General features: G+C 44.0%; 1 long non-coding RNA gene across 1 annotated transcript; it reads left to right on the top strand.

Annotated features, from left to right (window-relative positions):
• Window positions 1-14610: 14610 nt before the first annotated feature.
• On the top strand, window positions 14611-17853 carry LOC144040562 (uncharacterized). The gene is made up of 2 exons (XR_013289764.1): window positions 14611-14781; window positions 17463-17853. It is a non-coding gene; the product is annotated as an uncharacterized LOC144040562 (long non-coding RNA).
• Window positions 17854-18385: the final 532 nt, after the last annotated feature.

Genomic DNA, 18385 nt, shown 5'->3' on the forward strand with positions numbered 1-18385 from the left:
AAGAATTGAAATAAATAAATAAAAGTCACTCAAGGGTTGAGGAACGAACTCACGCCCTTCAGTTTGGGAGACCTATTTACTCCCTGAGCCACGCAGCTCTTGCTGTGTCTTAGTATATTGTTCGTGTCAGCTGGAATCTTACGAACTCAAAAAGGAAAAACCTTGTTTGCTCTTAGAGGTAAGCAAACAGTTTTTTTGTTTTTTGGTGCACCCACACACATTTTTGGTCTCCCAGGCGGGGAAGCAAACTCGAAAGTGACGGTAACCACTCCGCCACCCGGGTAAGCAAACAGTAGGAGTGTCATAGCTCAGGTGGTTGTGTGGCCGTTTCCCAAGGTGAAGGTCGTGAGTTCGTTCCTCAACCCTTGGGTGACTTTTATTTTTATTTAATGACGTAGAATGGCGGCAGACTCTCTGTCGAGCAATGTGAAACGCCTATAAAGAAAGCAAGTTAAGCCTCGTAGCGTTCCTAAAGAAACAACATGCAATCGGTAGAGTCACTCTTCCCTATTCATTCATCAGACGCATTCAAAAGTTTTGATCGTCTCTTTAGAAACGACACGGAGGCTTACTGCCGCCATTTTACGTCACTACGCACGGAATGCGTTGCGACGTAAATAACAATGGCGGCTTACGTCCAAATAAAGTTTCTACAAAATGTAATAAACTGGAAATGGTTTTTGAAAAATGAATCTCATAGTTATGTTAGTAACAACCAAACAAATAATATAGAGCAAACTTGTCATGACAGTCGGGGTTCCTTTTAAGCATTGTTACTGTCGCTGTGCACCACACCGGGAGTCACGATCCACAGCGATTATTGTATTTCCAGCCACAAACTGTGGACGTGTGAAAAAGGTCCATGGACTTTTTTGTATGTCTCCAAGTGCTCACATGCTTGCCAGTTTTAATTGGCCTTAGGTCAAACGTACACATGGCATTGTGATGTGATCACGGAAATGGCTGCATGTGATAAGTTGCTCAGGTAACTTTAAAACAGATCAAGTGGATCTGATATCATATGAAAAAATGCCTTGTTTGTGGCTGTTTGGACATAAACATACTGGCTTATGTAATAAGAATTCAGCTCACACTTGGTAATGTGACGTAGCAGCGGTCGCTGTTCCGGCCCTAATGAGAAGATCACATGGCACTTTGATGTGATCACAGATTGGCTACATGTGAAAAGCAGCTCAAGTAACTTTTCCACAGATAAAGTGGATCTGATATTATATGGAAAAATGCCTTGTTTGTGCCTGTTTGGCTTAATAATTAATGCTGTCAGGCGATTGAAATTTTTAATCTAAATAATTACAAGATTTGTAATTAATTAATCTAATTAACCTATTTTAATCTCATATCTGATAAAGGTCCCCAAATAAAGAATTTGAATTCCAAGACATTACAAAATTGTAGTGCATGACTAAACTGAATACACCAAGAAGAGAAGAGTGCTTCATAAGTGCTTCATAAATGAAATTCAAAAGAAAACGTTTAAGCACATCAACAAACCAATTAGGTCATACATTATTTTAAAGATCTAAACTTCAATTTTGTTAAAAAATAATAATAATTGAAAAAACTTTCATCTAAACTTCCACAAGTTGCGGTTGGTGTATGGATGGCATGTGATGAACTGATAATAAATAGCTGTGGTGTTTTTTAAACTAAACTGTCAAACTGGTCACCAGGAAATGTTAGAGGATAGAAGGAGAGGTTGAAAGAGGAATAAAATTATTTTGTCCTCTTTGCATGTTCCAAAAATGAAGAAAAATACACCTTTGCAAAAATGATTTAATGTAAGAAAGGTCAGAGATCTCTGGACAAATAACAGCCTCTAATTCATCACTTAAACAGGTGGGATTCAGAGTGTCAAATTGAGCTCTTCCGCGTGCACAATGGCTTCTTATAGTTAAAAAGACCTCCTCCTTTTTATTTATAGACTAAACATATTCTTGGTACTTTTCCATGAGCAGATGGCGTAAACAAGGTCAGGTGTGGGTGTGTTTTTGGGACAAATTCTGTTCAAGGACTAAATGTGTCATATAGTTGAAGGACATATTAAAAGACAGAATTCAGTAAACAGTTTGCAGCTGTATTCGTGGCCGTGACCGGTGGCAAAAATAAAAAGTGTGTGTGTGTGTTATTTCAAAGCAGATTCTGTTTTCAAGACCAAAATGTGCGTGTACAAAAAAAGGGAAGGAATTTTAAACCAAACAATGTGTCCCAGCGGAACTGGGACCACATTATCAACTCAACTTTTTTTTTTAACTATAAGCCTTTACTATACCTTGAAATCATTGGTCTCGTGGAGGTCTTTGTGCAGCCGTATCTCCCGAACCGTACGTCCTACCGGGGACATAAGGGCATCCCCGGACTTGTCTCGACGACAGCTTTCCAACAATGTCGGTGCCATCACCATCTACAACATTGCGTTCCGGAAATAGATGGCCGACAAACCCGTGATTTTACCCGGGATAGCAATCATCGCAGGCTGGGTGTTTGAAAATCATCAGTCTCCTGGAGGTCTTTGTGCAGCCGTATCTCCCGAACCGTACGTCCTACCGGGAACATAAGGGCATCCCCCGGACTCATTTCGACGACAGCTTTCCAACGACATTGCGTTCCGCCATGGTGATATAGCTTGTAGCCTCCTTGATGAATGGCAGTTGCAACAGCGGCAGCAACTACCGAAGCCCAGCGGCGCAACCCCGCGGGTCCCTGCGAGGTGAAAGATGTACATTGAAAATAATAGAACCTTCAAAATAACGACTCTGGGAGATATAGGTCCAAATAAGTTTGCCTCGCTTTCCTGGCTGTGCTGCACTCGCTTCCATGTCTGCTGTTATCAATGCTCGTAGTGGCTAGTAGTGCTACCCTGTAGTGGCTTGTCTCTGCCACCTCAATGGGCCAAATTGCGCATTTACTTGCCACTCGCGATCAATTGCGTTATTTTTTTTAATGCACTAATATGCGTGTAATTCATTAATCTAGATTAACGCGTTAACTAATTAAAACTCACAGAGAAAAAAGTCAACACAAATCACCTTCTGTGATATTGCTTGTGTTGTATTTGTATCATGACGCAATACCATATAAACAACACTCAATGGTTGATAAACAATAAATGGTTTATAATGTATTTCTATGCAATATCAAAACCCTTTGCGATCATTTGATAGCGCAATCATTAGAATAATCAATTCTTAAAATATTCAAAAGTGACAGTCTTAACTAAAATCCCCACATGCCACTAGACTCTTAAGCACTGTGTTTGGAGTACAGCTCAGAGATACTCATTTTAGATTGGTCCATACATGTTCCGAGTGCTCTATAGATGCAACCTATTAACGTCTTATTGGGGTTATTCATGGTCATAGCCATATCCTTATCAGTATTACATTTTAATCCAACTGCTCTTCTTTCCATAAAACACCTCTATCCCATTTATCTGCTGTTTTTTTCCCTTTTCTTTTCTTTTAAAGCTATGGAACAAATGATTTGTTTTGGCCTGTCCGGGACATTTATGACATTTTCCTTCCAGCCAATCCACGGAGGCAAGCTACTAGCAATGGCATATGTGCAAACCCCCGCTTCTGATTGATGGACTGTTTGCGCGGCGGTGTAAGGAGTTTAAGTCTTGTGTCTTGTCTGCATATGCAAATTTGCCTGTGAGAACGCCCGCTCTTGATTGGTGGGCTGGTTTCACGCTTGTTCCTGGTTGGCTGATGCAGGGCCGGTCCAGGGCATAGGCGCCCTAGGTTAAATTCAGCCCTGCAGACGGTTCATTACAAACGGCGATGGTGCGACGTCATCTTCAGTAGACTTCTCAATGAAATGAGGAGGTCGAGGAGTGTCCCCTCATTTTCCCCAAATTGCCTCTTCCAACCTCGCTACTCTGGCGACATGAGATGAAAAAATGAGTCAGATGGATTTCTGTTGCCGTTTGTAAACAGCACATTCAAAACTGACGCATGAGGAAGCCGAGGACAGCAGCCACAGTCCACCAACCAGTAGCGCGGGCGTTCACACAGCTAAATTTGCATAATGTATGCAGACAAGACACATGAATCAAACTCCTAACACGTCCGCGTAGGGAGTCCACAAGTCTACCACTCTGTAGCGTGCGTTGGCACAGCTAGATTTGCATATGACACTGATAAAATTCGCTTGCCTCGGATACTTGGCAGTTACGTTGCGAGTCAGTTTATTTCCGTGAACACTGCAACGTGACGTTGTTTTGGGTGTCCATCACTCGACGTGTTCTTTTTGCGCATGGAGTCACATCACAGGCGTGTTGCGTTCACATTAGACGTTGCACTTGTTTTTGCAATGTAAACATTACATAAAAAGATTGGATTTTATAAAAAAATCTGAAGTGGGCATCACGCCCTGCAGGATGAACGTAGCCTAGATCACTGTTTCTCTTTTATTTTTTATTTTTCAGTATTGTTCATTCGGTAATCTTACCGATTTGACATGTCATCATCATTGCTCTCTCTCTCTTTTTTTCTCTTTTCTTTTTTTGTATGTGCGGGAGTATGTGCATGTGTGCGTGCGTGTGAGCGTGTACTCATTAATTCACCTAAAGCCTATTAAAAATCCCATACGTTCACCTAAACCGAATACTTCAGAATACAGCTAGTCATGAGGTTGTCCAGAGACCCGAGGACGGATCAAAGAAAAGAAAGGAAAGTGAAATCCAGCACCGACCAGACATCACCTACTACCCACCGGGTTACCAACCAGAATCTTTCACCAACCCCAGAAACATTTAAATTCCAACAAATTAGGGAGACCTCAAGAGACCAAAGCACAGACTGAGGAAAGGAAGGAAGGATAGATGAAGCAGAGTGAGAACCACAGACATCAGCCTCCACCAATTCAACGACCAGAGGAAGAAGCAGATTGTGTTTGAATTTCGGTTGATGCTGGTGTGGTGGATCTGACATGCATGAAAACCTCCACCAAAGAGGAGAGCCGTCAACCCCAGCCAGGACAGAGCAAGCACAACCCCCGGGCCCCACAGGGGCCACCGGCCAGAGAGCAAACCCTGGAGCCAGGAGCGTCTTCCCCACGCTCACCGGACTGGTTAGCACCCCGCCTGTGCTGCACCCCTGCTTCAGCCTGGCCAGTTCGGCCTCGTGCGATGCCTTCACAGAGCAGCAGACCAGCTTTATGGAACCTGGCGGCCCAAGCCCAACGCAGCAGAATGAGGCACGGCAGGCAAAGAGTATTGTGCAATACTAGTACAGTGAGTTAAGAGGAGTGACCAGCGGGGCCCTTCCCAACCGGGTGGGGGCAGGAGGCGCATAGGGCTCGCCCCCCGGACACTGGGGCCTGCCCTAGGTGCCAGGAGGCTCACCGGAGCAGGTCAGGCACAACACCCCCACCCACACGCTTGGCCCCCGGAGCCCCGAGACGCGGGCCACGGATGGAGCCCCTGGCCCAGGAGAGGGGGAGGAAGGCGGACAGGGGAGGGGGGCGGTACTGGGGGAGGAGACGACAAGAAGGGCAAGGGGCAGCAGCAGGGCAGCAGAGAGAGGGGGGAGGAGGAGGAAGGGTGACGAGGGAGAAGGGAAAGGGAGGCGGAGGACGGGCGGGGAGAGGCAAGGAGGGAGAGGCAGCAAGGAGGAGGAAGGGGGATGGGAGAGGGAACCACGGGGCATCCCGCAGGCCCACCCGCCCCGAACCGCGTCGCAGGGTACGGAGCAACGGATCGCGCCTGGGAGAGCACCGCAACGCAGCACCCCCCAAGAGACCCAGGGAACGGCCAAGACGCAGGCGCCACCCAGCAGCCAACAGAAGGGTAGAACCGCCCACGCTCAGCCAGGGGGGGACAGCACCTATAGAGTTAACCCACTGGCATGCAGTGATTCCGAATATTAACCCTTAGTGCCCATTGGAAGTGAAGGAGTTGGTGACTGTAAGGTGTCATTTGATGCAGTCTGCTTGATCCTGCTGGCAGTAACTGGGTTCCTGACACAACCATTAGTTACAAATTGCCAAATATAGAAACAGCAGTATAAGTTATCTAACAGGCACAATTAAGTAACCAGATTTAGATGTTTCTATAAATTTTGATATTTGGTTTTTATTCGAGGCAGATATTTTTTCCATCAAAATGTGATTCATGAGGAGGTTAGACCATTGGTCGATATTCAGATACCCCGATCCAGTCTGTTTTCCATTTATCCCTCAGCCAACACAGCTGAGGATCATTATCAGGCCTCATGCTGAACTTGCTAATTAGCTGATTGTTTGAAGCACCTGTGTTGGCTGTGGAAGACATGGAAACAGGCTGGATAAGGGTACTCGAGGACCGCGGTTGAGAACCACTGCACTAAATTATGGCGACGGGATGTTTCCTTCCATTTTGAATCTAGAATGCTTCAGATGTATGCACTTGTTTATTCGGGTGGGAAGGATTTGCCCTCCGGCCTCCACCGTAATCAATCAGCCTGTGGGGGGAATAAATTATTTTGTCTGTGACCAAATCATCTAACCTCCCACTTAACACAGTACATTAGAGTGCTTTCCCTTGTTGGCTTCCCCCAGTACAACTACAACCAGTTCTTGAGATTACTCTCTATTATATGTCAAATATTGAAGCTACTTACTCACAATTATGTGCATTTATTATTCTTATACCCACCAAAATTCAAATGATATCGTCCAAACTCACTCACACATTGTAGGGAGAGAGACAGAGGCAGGGACGAAGAAAGAAGAAAAGAAAAATATAGAAATGCCTTTAAAGTACAGTCTGACTCATTTGCGTTGCAGTTTGTAAACACAAAACTGACACTCCTGTCACCCTGCCCACTGTGCCCAACACCAGTAGCTTTCTGTACTGCTGCAGGATCTGTGTGTACTGAGTTACCCGCAAGAATTAGTGACCAGGGGTCCATTTCACAAAGCAGATTTAGTGAGAACCCTGAGTCTGTTAACCCTGAAAGGCGGGAAACTGTGTTTTCCGTTTCAGAAAGCAACGTTACTGACATCAGAAAAAGAGAGGTACCTCTAGCCTGTTTCACGAAAAGAGGTAATTTAAGCTCTCGGTCAGTTACCGTAGTTACAGATTCGATGAACCTAACCTGATCAATACCACAATTATCACAATGAACCTCAAGTTTCTCTGTATCTCTGCCTCCTTTCAGCCATACACAACATTTCTCATTCATTCAGTCAGCTGGTGAGTTTTGGTGTAACAGTTCTGACATCTGTTATTTAAAACAAAAATATTATTTTTTAAAAGTCAATAGGCCTATATTTCAAGTTCACTTTTTTCACGAACATCGCATGTCCTTTTAACAATGATACCATTGATGAAGGTTCACTCTAAAAAAAAGAATTGTTTAGCCAATTTAAGATTACAAATTGAATCGTTGACCAATTTAAAGGGATTATATCACGGTATCTTAAGACCTTCCACAGTTAACTATAACTAATATATATATATATATATATATATACACCGATCACAAAACTCTAAAGCGCTGCGTTCAAGCACTAGTGGCCACGCAAGACCGACCAGCTGTTGTAGTAGAACCGCATCTTCTTTAAATGTGGAAATTGGATGGATGTTCAATTCTTCAAAATACATTTGAAACAAAATGGCTCCTTTCTGCAAGAAATCGGAGTGGAGGAGGAGCAGCTTCTCAAACGTACACATGGCACTATGTTCTGATCACTGATTGACTACATGTGAGAAGCTGCTCAAGTACTTTGCCACAGAAAAATTGGATCTGATATTATATGAAAAAATGCCTGGTCTGTGCCTGCGTGGTTTATGTAATAAAAATTCTTAACCACAAGATCACACTTGGTAATGTGACTTTACACTTTACTCATGGAGATGCAGTTGGTGCGGTCATTTAGCAAAGTAACGCCTTCTTTATCTTTATCCTTGGGGTCTTGTAAAGAAGGACATCGTATGGGGAGGTCACCCTTTTACTGATGTAGGCAGTGGAGGACGGATGAACTCCATTTTGTCTTTCAATAGCTTCCTCTCCATTCTTGTGATTTGAGGCACTTTCAAAAAGGCCATCTGCCTGATCATGTTTTAGCCACCTGATGAATACCAAGTGGTTGAAAAGGTGGATGTTCCCAATAACTCTGCCAGCGCTCAAGCATAATGCCACCTATGTCTGGGGCAGGGTATCCAGAAGAGGCCCTTGGCATATACAGTATGCAGTGTCCGAGTTTGAGGTGGATGTGCTTAACACTCGATCACCGTGTACTGTACAGAAGAAGAAATGTCAAACACTGAAGCTGTGTGAAGCAAGTAGGCACATATTACTATCCTAGAAAATGGGTTTATTGTTGCGTTTCTTATTATATTATCTTCCACGGATTTTTCCGCAAAAATGCGGCCCGTACCGTAGATCACACTGGGACAAATGAGGTATCAAACGATGCGGTTCGATCTGACTCGCTGCGGTATTCCTTTTCTCGGAATTCCGAGTTACCATGGCGACGCAATTCCCCAAAAAGTCCCCATAAAAGTCCCATAGGAATGAATGGGAAAAGGGGGGGAACAAATTCCACATCAAGCAGCTTTTTCCAAGCCACGCTGCGCGCGCATACGTTGACCGGCCAATATGAATTTTAGCTTATTTTATTGCAATTTTTCCCATCTTTAGCTCAGTGTCCCAAAAAAAATTAAGGAATGAAAGCTCTCCCCCCTGTGCGGGTTCAAAGACAATGAGCGAAAGGGAGACAAATAGCCTTTTAACATTGGTGTGTATTGCGTTGGCTTGAGTGGAGCTATTAGCCCCAGAGTGACAGGAGTCAAAAAATCTATTTCCAAAAGTTTCACTTCAACTCGTCACCATGGCCACAATCTTTGCTCACTAGACATCAAATTCGCACATTTTGTAGTCACAAGGGTCTTCTTTCAGACACTTTTATTTGGCTAAGGTGTCATTCAGTACCTTTATTTTCACTTTTTTCACTTCTTTTCCATGTTAATTTCGGCGCCTTTTTATCTTCATTTTTTATAAATCATAAGTTTTCAACCTGCTCTAATTTGGTCATTTTTCATCCGATTAAAAAAATTAGAACATGCTCGCGTTCCTCAACCCCTTGTCGTTCTAACGAGCCATTTCTGGAATCTGCATCTCGAACCATTAAGTCGTGAGAGGCTTTTGTTCGAGGTGTGCGTATCTCATACATTTCAGTTGAATGTGTGTGCGTGATGTCTCCAAGTCAAATGTGTCTAACAAGTTAAAATCAAATGTGTGTGCGTGAATGTGCATGTTTCTTAAAGGGACAGTAAGATACTTAGTTTATGTTGACTATGGTTAACTTACGCATTTCTTTACCAATTTCAATCATTTGAATTTTAAACTGTTCAGCTCATTTAATAAATTTTTTAAAAAAAAAACATAAATAAATTGAAAAAAAACACAACATTATTATATATTTTTTTAAAGGCAATGGAATGGACTGCTATTTAAATTGTGCTTTTTTAGCTATACTGCCTGGTCTCTCACTTCTGCATAGCAAATGCCTCATCCAATCATCTCTCTTACTGTTGAGCTCAACTCACCCCCTTTTTTTCTTGGTGTACTCAAGGCTTGGCCTATGTACGGGTGGCCATCTTGGCCAATTGATTAGGTACGCACAGGATTCTCGCCACTCCGCCCGCCCAGGGCGGCGGCCATCTTGGCCAATTGATTAGGTATGCCCAAGATTTTCGCCACTCTGCTCGCCCAGGGCAAGGGCCATCTTGGCAAATTGATTAGGTACGCCCAGGATTCTTGCCACTCCGCTCGCCCAGGGGGGCGGCCATCTTGGCCAATAGATTAGGTACGCCAAGGACTCTCTCCCCCTTGCCCACCCAGGGCGGCGGCCATCTTGGCCAATTAATTAGGTACACCAAGGATTCTCTCCCCTCCGCCCACCCAGGGCGGCGGCCATCTTGGCCAATTAATTAGGTACACCAAGGATTCTCTCCCCTCCGCCTACCCGGGGCGCCGGCCATCTTGGCCACTTGATTAGGTACTCCCAGGATTCTAAATTCAACATCAAACCCTTCCTGTGATATTCTGTGCTGCATAGTATATTTGTCCTGACGCAATACCATATAAACAACACTAAATGGTTGATAAACAATAAATGGTTTGTAATGCACTTCAATTCAAAATCAAAACCCTCATGATTATTTGATGGTGCAATGATTAGAATAATCAATCCTAAAAAATGTTCAATAGTGACAGCCTCTACGCCATTTATCTGCTGTGTTTGTTTTAATTTTTAAAAGTTATGGTCCGAGGAATTTGTTTAGGCCTGTCCGGGACATTTCTGGGAGGAGCCTCAACATTTACTACCGGTCAACGTCAGCATGGGGAAGTTCCTTCCAAGGACTGTGCTTCTTCCAGCTAAGCAAGGTACTATGAGTGGCATATGCAAATTTCCCTGTGCGAACGCCCGCTATTGATTGGTGGACTGTTTCCGCACGTGTTAGGAGTTTGAGTCCTGTGCCTTGTCTGCATATGCAAATTTGGCTGTGAGAATGCCATCTCCTAGTTGGTGGGCTGGTTTCATGCTTGTTCCTGGTTGGCTGATGTTCTCAACTTCCTCAAGCGTCAGTTTGAATGTTTTTTTTTTCAACAGCAACAGAAGAACTTTGGACCATACCTTTAACAACTTTTATTGACAAAGGTTTAAAGACAAGCATGTCATCAACATTTTTATATCATACCCTGCACAAAGCTAAAAAAAATAATGCCCCATCTTCAGGTCAACAACCACTCCAGAACTTGTCTGCTCTGTTTTGTCTAAATAATCCAGCTAGCTGTCCACGTGCTTGTCCTTACATAACCCTATCACAGAAATCGCCACATCAAATTTTAACGTTATCTGTTGTTGATCATCCTTGACGTCACCAAAGTTCATAGGTTGTCCTATTTTTTTTAATATATATCCTCATAGTAGTATCCAAAGCCATCGATTTAGAATATAATAAAATCTTTATTGTCATTGTAACATGTACAACGAAAATGTAAGTGCCAAACCAGTCAGTGCAAAAACATTAAAGTCATATAAACATAAAAACATCTCAAATTAAAAAAAATAGCAAAAATAAATACCCACTTAAATAACCATCAGGGTCAATACACTCCTCAGAGTCATACTTCTTGGCATTCAAAAGTCTTAAAAGTCACTTTTCCCAAAAGTTCAAACTATTTAGGAAAAAAACTCACAGCTTTTAACGTGGCTAACTCCTGGAATACTTTTAGTTAAGGTCAATAAATCACCATCATTTGTCAGGCCTGTACATAAACGTGTCCTTGTCCTTGAGTATATATGTACAGATTGGCACCAGAAGATAATAATCATGACACAAACACAACTATAACACAAGTATTTAGATTACATGGAGTCAGAGTAAAATTTTTAATTATATATGTTTAATTAAAAGACTGGAAATATTTACTTACCATTTTGGAAATAAATTTTTCCACATACACTTTGCAATTTACATGTACAGATGCCTCCCAATACAATTTTTAAAAAAGTCAGTCACACTAAATTATGGCTACAGGAGATGTTCCCTTTCTTTTTGAATCTAGAATGCTTTAGAAGTACACCCTTGTTTATGGGGTTGATGCCATGGAATTCTAACTTCTGGAAATTTTACACTAGGAATGTAACGATATCCAAACATTTGATACAATATTATCACAATATGAAGGTCATCATACGATAATTATCAGAATATTGTGAGTCACAATACTGTAAAAAAAAAAAAAAAAAAAAAAGGAGCTCATACTAAAAAAAAAAACACACACACACAATATTGGGCTTTTGTGCATTACAGAAATGCAAAATATTATAAAATATATAAATATAGTATGTATAGTATGCCCCGAACCGCGTCGCTCCGTGCCCGGCGACGCGGTTCGGGGCGGGTGGGCCTCCGGGATGCCCCGGGTGCGCCTCCTGTCCCCGCCGGGTTGGGAGAGGCCCCGCTAGTCGCTCCTCTTAACTCACAGCACTAGTTTTGCACAATACACTTTGTTAATAGACACATAGGGCACATAGCACACACTTTTGGGGAGGAGGTAGGGTGTAGACACCGTTTTCGCCCTACAACTCCCCTCCAATTTTAATGCACCCCACAACTAGGAAGGGCGGGGTGTCGGTTGGGGCAGAGCGCAGTATTAAGCAGTGCTGCATTCCGCCATCTGTATCCCCGCCGCGCCACCACGCCCCCCCCCCCCCATATTTATTTTAATGCACCATATTTTTTTTTATGCACCACATACACTCACTGACATGTCTGGGAAGCAGGTGGATCGGAGCGGGGAGATATCATTTTCCTCTGCTCCATCTCACCTGCTCCCAATTTTAATGCACCACACACACACACACTTGTATATACACTGGGTGGGGTCACAACCACGGTGTAGGGGTAGAGTTCACCAGTCGGCGAGCTGGCAAACTCAATAACAGGGTTAGCTTTCACTAGGTACGCTGGCGTGACGACTGGGACCTTTCCCTGGGGGCGGAAGGGGATATGGGAGCACCGGGAGACGGGCGGCACCCCCGAACCCCATGCTCCCATATCTCCTTCCGTCCCACTACGGGACTGGAGGTGGGGTCGGCGCGGGTGCCCTCGCCGCTCCGCTGTCCGGTACCTCTCCGGCACCGATGCCTGGGTATGGGGAGTCCCGGGGATTTGGGGGGCTTGCGAGGGTGGGGGTTTGGGGGCCTGGGGGTGGCGGGGGCTGGGTTGTGGTGGGTGAGGTGATACGGGTGGTTAGGTGGGCGGTGGAGGGGTTTTGGGGCGGCGGGGGCTGGGTTGTGGTGGGGGGGGCGGGTGCGGTTGGGGGGGCGGGGGAAAGTGGGCGCTGTGGGCTGGTGGCGTGCCCGGTGGGCCTGCCGTGCCCCATTCTGCTGCGTTGGGCATGGGGCGCGTGTCGTGTTAGGTGGGAAGGGGGGGGGGGGGGGGCGATCCTGGGTTTGCTCTCCAGCCGGTGGCCCCTGCAGGGGCCCGGGGGTTGTGCTTTGCCGCGGCCTGGTGGGTTGTACATGCTCTGTCATGGCCGGGGTCGATGGCTCACCTCTCTGGTGGAGGTTTTCATGCATGCCAGATCCACCACACCAGCATCTACCGAAATTCAAACACAATCTGCTTCTTCCTCTGGTCGTTGAATCGGTGGAGGCTGATGTCTGTGGATCTCACTCTGCTTCATCTATCATTCCTTCCTTTTCTCAGTCTTTCCTTTGGTCTCTTGAGGTCTCCCTAATTTGTTGGAATTTAGATTTTTCTGGGGTTGGTGAAAGATTCTGGTTGGTAATCCGGTGGGTAGTAGGTGATGGCTGGTCAGTCCTGGATTTCACTTTTCTTTCTTTTTTTTGATCCTTCCTTGGGTCTCCTGACAACTTCACGACTAGCTGGATTCTGAAGTATTTGGTTTAGGTTAACGGAATGGGATTTATAATAGGTTTTAGGTAAATTAATGAGCACACACTCACACGCACGCACATATGCACACACACACGCACCTACAGAAAAAAGATAAAAACTAAAAATAAAAAAGAGAGAGAGCAATGATGATGACATGTCGAATCGCTAAGATTATCAAATGAACAACAATGAGCTTTCTCAGAAAAAAAAATAAAATAAATAATTATTAAGAACCGATTGAGACCTCCCGGAAAAGCAGGTGAATCTGGAGCAGCCCATATAAAAAGGTGTGCTTTCTCCAGTATTCATTTTCCAACTGTTCTCAATGGAAGAAGGATTTCAAATTGGCGGATATGAATATTTGGCAGGAAGAGGAACAACATGACACTGCTACCATGGAACCAATGCTTTATCTGACTACTGCTGGAGTTGTTCTTGTGCAACAGAAGACAAAGAAAAGAAGGACTATTTGGGTCAGAGAGTTGTTGCTGCAGAGGACAGATTTCGGTCAGTAGGAGAAACTCTTGCAATTACCTGATGATGTCAAAAGCTTCAAGAACGTTCTCAAAATGGAGCCTGGCTTGTTTCGCGAGCTTGTTGAGAGGTTGACCCGCCGCATCAAGAAGGACACCAACAGGGCTGGACGGAGAGGAGGGCTGGACGGAGACGACTGGCTGGACGCATGCGCGAGATGCTGTGATTATCGCGAGACCTACAGCGAGACCGGGAAACCCCAACATGGCAGCGCCCTGCTGCTAAGATAGAACTAGCTCTATTATGCTAAACTAATTCAAGTTTAACCATTATATATCTTGTCTTTTCTCTTTTCTCTTTTCATCCGACAGATTTGGAACACCACCCAACGTGAAGGACCTCGAACGCTTCTGTCAGGTTCAGATGTAGACATTTATCAAATAAAGAGAGAAGAAGCATGTGGTTCCAAATTTATTGCTCATGATTGGTCATGAGGAAGAGAAAACTGCAGCCTTAGTTTGATCGGTACAGAGTCTCTCTTGGTTCATCATTCAAACAGTCCCCTTATATACCAATCGGGGCATCTGATTACATGACAGAAAGAGAAAAACAACTCCTATCTCACTTCACACTCTCTAGGTACGGCATGCAAGTCCAGGGGCCCTGGCGTTGACGTGCGTCACGTCTTCTTATCAGTTGTCCTCACTCGGCAGCTGAGTCGTCCACTTGCAACTTCACCAAATACAATAACACTCCTTTGCAATACATAGCAATCCTAAACAGAAATTACTACACTATTACGTTGACTTGTGTTTCCCAAGAGGCAATTTACTTCAACACGGCAAATGTATAATAATCCTCCAAAATAATTCCTACATTTCCCTCCTGTTTATTCTACATTTGCCTCGAAAAATTTTGTCATCAAAAGAACTTTGATTCAAAGGTTTTATTCAGTTGAATCATTTACTGGATGACAAACTTAAACATTCCATCATGTCCCCTTTCTATGTTTTAAGTTTTAAGGTGTGTAAAATAGGACGGCAGGAGAAATTATCTCATCATTGGTTTGGTCATTAGTGTCCCCAATATCACCACAATTTGCAGAAATAAGCAAAGGGTACATCTCTTGTAATTTAGAATTTGTGGGAGCGACGACGGTTGAGACAAGTCGGACGAGTAATGCGCGAATGCAGGGAATACAACAACATCCACACAGCACAAGAATTGAGGTGAACAGAGTCATAGAAATCATGACAGAAAATACCAAACTTTTATATTTTCCAAACGTTTTTTTTCCCACCACTCGTCCCATGCTGAGGTGGACACACCTGAGTGTTCTTTCATCTTTCGATTCAGGGTGCGCAGGCCTTCAATGGCTCTCGTGAGGGACCCATCCGGAGATGTGTTGTTTGGTATAAACGTACAACACTGGTCCCCAAACATAGCGCAAACGCCACCTCTCTCTGCCAGTAGCATGTCGACCGCAATGCGGTTCTGGAACGCTATGAGTGATGTTGCAGCCAATTGTTCTCTGACAGCTATAAATCCTTCTTCAGTATAATTCCCCAATTTTTGTACATTGTAATGGATGCAGTTGATTCGGTCTACATTTTTATTGGGTGTGAATTTGGTGAATGAATAGCCTTCACGGTCACAAAGACCACACAACATAGTACCGCAAATCTTATCCTCGCAATAGCCATGTCGACCGAGAACCCCTAATTAGGTTAGGCGTCTAAGAAAACTTCACTGACCGCAGGTATTTTCAGATTCTATATACCTGCTCCCACCTTTGAATCAGACTTTCGCTCACCCTCCCTGTTGGGTTTGTCGGTTGAGATGACCTTTTTACAATGCGTAAGATGTATCCAAGTGCTCCTTGCTTCAATCTTTATGGCCGTCGGCGTGGTCAGCAGCACTTGATGAGGGCCTTCCCACTTTGGAGAATTCCAGTGCTTCTTTTTGAGGCTTCGGATCAGTACCCAGTCTCCTGGAGCTACCAGTTCTTCCTGTTGGAGAGAAGCACAATCGCCTTCTGGTAATTTCAATTCATCTCTTTTCTCTAATGTTTTTCGCATGTAATCGGCCAAACTGGCTTCGTTGCCACTGTTAATGATAATAAATAATAATAATAATAATAAATTTTGAGAATAAATTAAAGCCATATGTCGTATACATTCTGTGTATCCGTCCTACCATTCCCCCTGTTGACACATGGGTCACACCATGTGTCAATACAGCGGCCCACTTATAAAGATTTTTATTTAATTTAATGTCACATTTTCTTCGATGGCTTTTTGTTTGTCATCTTGTTGGGAAGCTGATTTTTCTAGTCGTGCATTATTCCTATTGTGGGGACAGTGCCTCAAAAAATGCCCTGTCTCCCCACAACACCAACAGGTGACTTCTTTTGGGCCTGTGGCGTAGCCGCGCCCCTTGCCGGCGGGTCCTATTTCAAATTGAGGTCTACCCCTTCCTCGGCCCCTGTTCCTATTGTGGGGACAGTGCCTCGAAAAATGCCCTGTCTCCCCACAACACCAACAGGCGACTTCTTTTCTTTGAAACATGACCGTGCTTTCCCCCATCTCTTTCTCTTTTTCCCATCTTTTATTTTTGGACTCTTTCTCGATTTTATCATTACTTTTATCTTCCCTCCTTTTTTGTGCCATTACCATCCAAAATTCTGTATCCTCGTATCCGTCTTTGCTCATTTTCTTATTATTTTTTCGTGTGGTTTTTATTTTATCTTGCAAGTTAAATATTTTTTGTGTATTAAGCTGGCCAGCAAATTCATATTTCGTTATCCACAAATTTAAATGTTTTGTTTTAGAAGGACATTGGTTTTCTACAAACTTGCAGTCCTTACATGTTAACTGTTGTTTCGGGTCTTTCTTGTTGGCTTTTTTGCTATTTGTTTTCTCCATGTTGGAGTCAGCGATTCTCTTAAGGAGATTAAACTGACTTTAAATCCCCGAACAAACAATAATGAGGTAGCGAACCTCCACTCACACCGAGGTAGCGACCCTCCACTCACACCCCCTCTTTATTTACGCGCGTAGGACACCGTTGCCCTCTTTTATAGACTCTCTCTGTCTCTCTTTTATAGACTCTCTGTCTCTTTACGCAACATTGACTAGTATTCTTACGGTTTTGATTCACCCCACTTTTATAGACTCCCTCTGTCTATTTCTCAGTCCCCTCTTCCCAGTTTCCCCTCTTTCTTTTCCTCAGTTTTATAGACTCACTCTGTCTGCTTCCCTGTTTTATAGACTCTCTCGCTGTCTTTTCTGTTTTATAGACTCACTCTGTCTTTTTTAGTTTTAAGTACGTACAGGACACCGTCGCCCTCTTCTCCACGGAGTTTAAACGCGCGTAGGACACCGTCGCCCTTAACTTTAAACGGACACTTATTTTCCAAAAATCCGCCAATAAAAATATAAGTGTCCTACCAGTGTTGCCTTCTCTCTTCCTGGCTTGCTTCAACCTTTAGTCCCCAGAAACAGGGCCGAGGTCCAGTCCCCTAAAAAGGGACAGCTGCCGTGGCCACGGTGTAGGAATTATTTTGGAGGATTATTATACATTTGCCGTGTTGAAGTAAATTGCCTCTTGGGAAACACAAGTCAACGTAATAGTGTAGTAATTTCTGTTTAGGATTGCTATGTATTGCAAAGGAGTGTTATTGTATTTGGTGAAGTTGCAAGTGGACGACTCAGCTGCCGAGTGGGGACAACTGATAAGAAGACGTGACGCACGTCAACGCCAGGGTCCCTGGACTTGCATGCCGCATTAGAGAGTGTGAAGTGAGATAGGAGTTGTTTTTCTCTTTCTGTCATGTAATCAGATGCCCCGATTAGTACATATAAGGGGACTATTTGAGTGATGAACCAAGAGAGACTCTGTACCGATCAAACTAAGGCTGCAGTTTTCTCTTCCTCATGAGCAATAAATTTGGAACCAGATGCTTCCTCTCTCTTTATTTGATAAATGTCTACATCTGAACCTGACATTTAAATTGGTCCTTCGAGCCGGATTGCAACATACCGGAGGTGCCCAGAGGCAGAGCCGACGACCAAGAAAGACCGTGGCCACGGCAGCTGTCCCATTTTAGGGGACTGGACCTCGGCCCTGTTTCTGGGGACTAAAGGTTGAAGCAAGCCAGGAAGAGAGAAGGCAACACTGGTAGGACACTTATATTTTCATTGGCGGATGTTTGGTAAATGAGTGTCCGTTTAAAGTTAAGGGCGACGGTGTCCTACGCGCGTTTAAACTCCGTGGAGAAGAGGGCAACGGTGTCCTGTACGTACTTAAAACTAAAAAAGACAGAGTGAGTCTATAAAACAGAAAAGACAGCGAGAGAGTCTATAAAACAGGGAAGTAGACAGAGTGAGTCTATAAAACTGAGGAAAAGAAAGAGGGGAAACTGGGAAGAGGGGACTGAAAAATAGACAGAGGGAGTCTATGAAACTGGGAAGAGGGGACTGAAAAATAGAC

The sequence above is a fragment of the Vanacampus margaritifer genome, chromosome 20 (genome assembly GCF_051991255.1).
Source record: "Vanacampus margaritifer isolate UIUO_Vmar chromosome 20, RoL_Vmar_1.0, whole genome shotgun sequence".
NCBI classification, from domain to species: Eukaryota; Metazoa; Chordata; class Actinopteri; order Syngnathiformes; family Syngnathidae; genus Vanacampus; species Vanacampus margaritifer.